Raw genomic sequence first — 7,358 nt, 5'->3', positions numbered from 1 at the left:
GTAAAAAAATAATAACATATGCGTTAGAAACCATGGCTGTAATGAAAAAAAAAAAGCAAGTAACTAACCTCAGTATGGTCGACCTATTTTCAATTTTTTTTTTCAGTATCAACTATGTAGAGTTGAGAAAATTTGGCATAATCACCATCTTCAGATTTTGTGGAAGTTTTGCCCATGTAATTGAAACTGCATATTTTAAGCTCTAATGTTTTCTCTGAAAGATCTACTAATAGCATCATCTTGACTAAACAATTCATTAATAAGCTCAGGTGCTTCAGCAAGTAATCGTAGCTTCACTATTCCTTGTAAGTAACATAGTGAGTATTTAGGTTTTCTTGCCTTCCTACGATTGTTTATCCACTCATCATATCACATCATTGCTCCGCAGTAACAACACTTATATGTTGGATCACCATTATCTAAATATTCTGAATTGTGGATTGTAAATCCTACAAAAACAAAACAATTGTCAGTGGAGGTGGTAAAAAAAAATATGAAGTAATGTCTTAAATATAAAGTTGGTATACTTAGGAGAAAAACCTTTTCTGGCACGAGTTTTGTTTTTGGGTTATGTTGACTTTATCCTGTAAATTACAAAGATCTACAAATAAAACCTTTACGTCACCTTCTATATTTGCGACTTATATTGCTGATGATATCAGACATTTGTGTTTCTGGAAAATCGTCGTTTTCATCAGTTGATGCCTATGAATGATATTCTTCTTGACTACTGAACTCGTATTCTAGTTCATTGTCTTTGAGCTCCTCTCTTGGTCATGATCGATGGACTATATTTTTCTCAACTTGTTAGAATTCAGAAGTAAAGTAATAGTAAATCTTTCAAAAAAAAACTAACAGTTGTACCTTCAGTTGATGATGCATAATTTGACTGATGAGTATACGCTTCTAAATTAGGTACTTCCTTATTTGGATTTCTTTTAAACTCTTTATATATCTTAGGCCCTATAATTCATGATCACCAGTACTATCGTCTTGTGGTTTATCACCACCATGAGAATCATCTAATGTGTCATCACTAGCTTGATCATCTTTGGATAGAACCTTAGAGACCATGTATACATCCAAATCATTTCGAAGATTATTATCTTCAACACTTACCAAAAATTGGTAAGTCTTCCCCAACAACTGTTGAATTTGAATAGACAAATTTTATGGATATTCAATATGTTAATCATCCAATTTAATTAGGTAATATAAGCGTAAGTTATAAATACTCTGTTATATAAATATGTAGTGTGTAAACCAAACCATCAACCTAAGACCAATTTATATCACCTCATCAAATGGTCCTTCAAAGAGACTTTTAGCTGAATAGCCAACAATATCCATTGTTGGACTATCAAATAGCATCAACTTCATCTCACCAGTTCATCCATTACTTTGACATGTAATTTGAATATGAAAATATAAAATTAGACTTATATGAAGTACATGCCATTCGTGAATCACTGGAAACAACAAATAATAAGAAATTTATTTCAAAAAAAATCTAACTAACGTATGAAAGAGTTCAAGTACTTACTTCTCGTCCCTCAACTCAAAATCAATCTTCTTTGTTGGCTTGTTCTTGACATCTATTGTTTCCATCTCTCCAACGTTTACAATTTGTCTCTGTCTAAACACATTAATAACGTTTAAGAGATTATATTAACCTTCATGATAGTACCAATAAGGACATTGACATTGAGTGTTGCTACAGATTCAAAAGGTGTGAGGGTGAGAAATGGATCATCACCGAAATCATCAATTCGGCTCACAACAGTTTGTGTCATAAAAGTCATTTTAAAGGGATGATTGGTCGGTTTAAATTTACCACCAGCAATGCTCAAACCAAAATTCTCAATAGATCTCCATTTACCAGTGGTGATCTTGTTTTGGAATCATTAACCATTTCCTTCTTAATTGAAGCAGGAATGTTGGTACCCTGAAATGCAACATGTTCAAATAAGACATCAATATATAGACGATACTTTACCTGTGAAATACACAAAAGGATGAAAACATTACCTCACGATCAAAATGCACCATGTCGAATGATTCTCCAGATTTGGTGGTATATGTCTTCCATGAATGCAGGACTCTTAACTTGAATTTTCCATGATGTCTTGTAAGGTTTGATTTCTCGGAGGAAAGCAAAGGATGAAGACATAATGAGGTTTGTTATTGCTTAGAATTTTCCATGATGTCTTGGTGGATATTGTACTCGAGATTTACCTCAATATATATAGGTAGCAAGTAACACACTTTGCAATCGTGTTGGTGCTGAGCTTAATTAGCAAGTTTTATCTAATTTGATTCACTGTATCAGTTTTGGATGATTTCATATATGATTGATATCAATTAATGTAAATATGCATAAGTTGTGGAGCGAAAATTTAGTGAATAAAATTTGGAAATTAGATATGAATGCTAGCAATTAGTGAATTAGGAAATTCAAATTGTAGAGGAAATCTCGTGAATTAGAAAATTAATAATATTGTGTATCACGTTCATTGTTACGTCGCCCATTGTTATGCTAGTAGGCTTTATTCACTTGATGATTTTGTAATTTTTTATATTTTAATGTCAAATCCAATCCAATGTCACTTTCTCCTGATAGTGAGCTTTATTCATTTGTTATTAAGAAAGGCCCAATGAAAACACATAAGTTTTGGTATCCGATTACGCTCGGGTCAACAGCATCGGATACACGCGGATCCTTATTGTGGAGATGACATCAATTATATTTATTCCAAAATTACCCCTAATCAATTTCACAATTCCTTATCTATGATGCAAAACTGAAATCAGTTTTAATGATTTCAAGGATAATTTAGTAAAGAATTCAATTTGTACTTCTCTTTTAATTATAAGAAGATTATAAGAAGATTTACATCATGAAAGAGGCAGAGCCTACCACATATCAAGCTATCAGTCCGGAAATAATGTACTTATATATTTGATCGTAAAGGAGGCAAAGCCTACCACTTAAAATGATCAATCCAGAAAAAAGGCATAGTTTTACGATGTCTATAATATTTATGTTTTATAAACATAAAACAAAACAATTTAAATTTTACTTACCTCGTAAAAACTCCGGCGGTAAAGACATCGTGTTGAAAACGTGTTGTAAACTACATCTCTAAATAAGTAATGAAGATCAAACAAGACAATGAGCAAAGAGAGAATGAGAACTTAAAGAGAATAGAGAAGATCTCACTCATCTTATTATCTTTTCACTTAAGCTTACACAAATAGTAGCTAAGTTCATTTATGTGTAGTGTTACATAGCTTAGTTATAAAGTTACTTATTCTACAAGATAGTCCAAGGGGATGTATGGCCAAGGGGGATATATGTCTAAGGGCATCTCTAACCCCACTCTATTTTAGAGTAAAAACTCTATTATAGAGCAAAATCTTCTCCAACCCTACTCTATTTTTTACTCTAAAAAAAAGAAAAAAAAAAAAGAGATTGCTCTATATATAGAGTAACTCTATTTTAGAGTTGAACTTTTTATTTATACTTTGGTCCCCTAAATTTGAAGTCTTCTTTTTTTATAACCGCTTACAATATTTACGAAGCACAACAAATACAACTTATAAACATAAATTATTTTAACTACAGCGTTGACTTTGTCTTGTTCAATTATTTCTTTTGTTCTTCACTATCTCAATATTATATAATTTAATTATTGTTGTTTATTACGTTCTCTATATTATATTAATTATTCTTTATTGCATCTATATATATAAAGTTAGATTTTCTCTCTACTCATGATGCCACATAAGCATCAACCTAAGGCACATTTTTGTTTTTACATTAAAATAAGTTTAAAACATTCATTTACTGCATATTTATGTTACTTATTTAATTAATAGAAAGTTTATACATATAAAAATAAATTATGTAAAATAAATGAAATGTTAAAATAAGAAAAACAATACTTCAAATTTTTTATTATTAGTGGTAATAATATAATTCAACTTTCATTTTAAACTGATCATAGTTTAAAATTTTAAATATGTTAGTGATTTTTAGAATGGAAGTAAATTTTAAATTTATGGTAAAATAAAACAACATTTATGTAATTGTGATATTGTATATATAAAATTATAAAGAGTAAAAATAAAACTGAAAGTGAAATTTTAGTTTATAACATGATCAAAAAGAAAAATAAATGATATTTCATAAATTGAATCAAATGCATTTAATCCAAATTTGAGTAATGAAAGATAATAATTAAAGAGAAAATAATTATAATATTTTTTGAAAATCAATTATAAAAGATAATAAAATATAATAATATGAATAAAAATATAACAAAACAAAATTATAAACCTCCCGCGCATAGCGCGGATCAACTGCTAGTATTGAATATTATTGAGATATCTAGTAACTCAAACTGCATATTAAAATTTGTATTATTACGAAAATGAAACACAAGTTTATAAAATTAACCATAGAAACAAATTTCAATTTAAAAATAAGCAAAATAAGCTACATAGAGTAGAATTAAAATAATAAAAACTAGCAAATTAATATTCCGCTAATTTGCTTCCGGATCCAGCAAGATCATTAAAATATTGATAAAAATAAAGTAGACGGAGGAGAAGCTTCTTGATCTTGTTGTTGACCACGTCGTTTTTGTAAAATCCGTGCTTGTTCATTCTCAAAATACTCATGAACATTTGGATTTTGAAAGAAATTCAAATCGCAAAATAAAATTTTGTTTTCCTCCTTTAACTCATTCAAAGCATATATTTTTTTCTAAATCTCCAATTGATGTTCTCTTTGTGCGCTTGTCTTCTTTAGTTTCTCTAAAAATTTCTTATTTCCTTCTTCTAAGGTGTTGATAACCGATGTTTGTATTAAATTTTATTGGTAGAAAAACAAAAGTCTTTGTCATAAAACATTATATATTTAGAGTTGACTTTCATGAGAATGTATTTTTGGATGATATATCGTAAACAATTTGTATAGTAGACTTTAATTGACCAATGCATGTTAGTTTACTTTACTTTCTCTCTACGTAAAATTGGTGTTAATGTAAAACATTATAACTATTGAAAAACTACAAGTAGAAAACGCCAAAGACAAAAGGATAAGAAATTCAGTCACGTAAGTTATATGGGGTTAAGACAATAAATAGGTTTGGTTTAACTAGGTGGTTGAGCAAAAAAGCACAATAATACCTTCTGAGTTTTGTAGAAAATGGTATTTTGCTTAAAAATTACAAACCTATCAATTTTGATCGTACTATATATTTTTTTAAAAATAAATAAATAAATCTAAAATATAGACAGGTTATAGTTTACCTAGTCTAATACAAATAACATTAAGAAATTTTGTTGACCAATGCATGTTCGATAAAAAGATTTAAAATGATGAGACATGCTCTATAAATACTAGTAGAACTATAACAGTACTTATCACAATCCAAATCCAAAAAATATTTACTACTTTGTTTTCTTTACCTTTTCTTTCAAAATGTATTCATCATCAGATGATAAAAATATTAACTCATTCGACAATTTTGACAAAGAATAAGAAGCAATACATCTTGCCATTGCTAATAACAATTCGGTAATTCAATTTCTACGCAGTCGACAAAAATATCAAGCAATCCATGGTGGTTCAGTTCCCGGTGGTTCTTTCATCCATCGTGATCGAGAAAGTGCACATGATAGATTGTTCAACGATTATTTTTTGGAAACTCCGGTTTACAATGACGCGATGTTCCGTAGGAGATATCGTATGTCGCGTTCTCTTTTCCTTCGTATTATCGATGTTGTTGAAGGTCATAACAACTACTTCACACAAAGAAGAGATGTGATGGGTAGGCTTGAATTATCGTCTCTACAAAAAGTTACAGCCGTGTTTCGTATGCTAGCATATGGTCTTCATGCATATGCCACAAACGAGTACGTAAAGATAGGCGAATCAACGACAATCGAGAGCATGAAAAGATTTTGTCGAGCTATAGTGGAAATATTTTCAGAGAAATACCTACGCTCACCAACACATGAAGATGTTTCCAGACTTCTTTACATTGGTGAAAAGCGAGGGTTTCCAGGAATGCTTGGTAGCCTAGCTTGCATGCATTGGAAGTGGAAAATTGTCCTACCGCTTGGGCTGGAAAATATTCAGGTCGTAGTGGATCACCTACTATAACTCTTGAAGTTGTAGCAGATTATGATCTTTGGATATGGCATGCATATTTCGGGTTACCATGCACTAATAATGATATCAATGTCTTGGAGTCTTCCCACCTCTTCTCTAATCTCGCTCAAGGTATTGCTCCCCAAGTTCATTATATCATTCAAGGAAAAGAATATAATATGGGATATTATTTGGCTGCTGGTATTTATCTGAAATGGTCAACCATAGTACAAACTATTCACGAGCCAATAGGTCGAAAGAAAAAATATTTTGCTACACAACAAGAAGCATATAGGAAAGATGTAGAACATGCATTCGGAATTCTTCAATCTCGTTTTGCTATTGTTAAAGGGCCGGTTCGTTTTTGCAAAAAAAAAAAAAAATGTTTTACATGACATAATGACGACGTGTATAATTTTACACAATATGATAATTGAAGATGAACGTGATCTCAGTGCACCAATTGAAGTTGGAAGAGAAGTTCCACCACCAGAAGTTGAGACTACAGGGAATGATATTATCCGATTCCAAGAGTTTCTTGGTCGATTTAGAAAAATCAAAGATAAAGTAGCTCATTTCTCACTTCGAAATGCGTTAATTGATCATTTGTGGGAAAGATTTACTAATGGTGATGTTTAAATTAAAATCTAATATGTTTTATTATTTTTATGATGCAATGTAATTTTTTAAAATTTTATGAATGTTCAATTTAAATAATATTAGTGATTAACGAAAGTTTTGCAAAAGTAAATATATATGGAGCCTAATTGTAAGTTTTATAAATAAAAGGTATTAATAATTAAATATAAATAGAGTCTATTTAAGAATATTCTTTTTTAGAGTAAAAGATAGAGTTGGGCATTGGAGATGGTCTAAGGGAGATATTCTTTAGTAATTACGTAATGCATTAATCACATGTTTAAAACATGTTTCATAACGCTCTCTAATTTTTAAAGATTCTAAAATGTATTCTTACTAGAAAATTTGTTTTACAAAAGCCCGCAAATTTAATCTTGTTTATGCCCTTTAAATTATGGCCCGAGTATGTGGATGGTTAGACTTGATGATGTGATCTCTGACCTGGTAAATGAGAAGAGTTCCCAAAATAGAGCCATGTTGTATTTCAGTATTTGCTATGATCAAAGTGAACGCTAAATCACTTTGAATCGACCAAAGAAGGATCCACACAATCGGTTTT

The 7,358-nt window shown here is 30.3% G+C and overlaps 1 pseudogene; it reads left to right on the top strand.

The window, feature by feature from the left end:
• Positions 1–2,171: 2,171 nt before the first annotated feature.
• LOC111830963 lies at positions 2,172–6,799 on the top strand (annotated as a pseudogene).
• The last annotated feature ends 559 nt before the right edge of the window (positions 6,800–7,358 follow it).

The sequence above is a fragment of the Capsella rubella genome, unplaced genomic scaffold (assembly GCF_000375325.1).
Source record: "Capsella rubella cultivar Monte Gargano unplaced genomic scaffold, Caprub1_0 scaffold_4, whole genome shotgun sequence".
NCBI classification, from domain to species: domain Eukaryota; kingdom Viridiplantae; phylum Streptophyta; class Magnoliopsida; order Brassicales; family Brassicaceae; genus Capsella; species Capsella rubella.
This window is presented reverse-complemented; position numbering and strand designations above follow the sequence as displayed.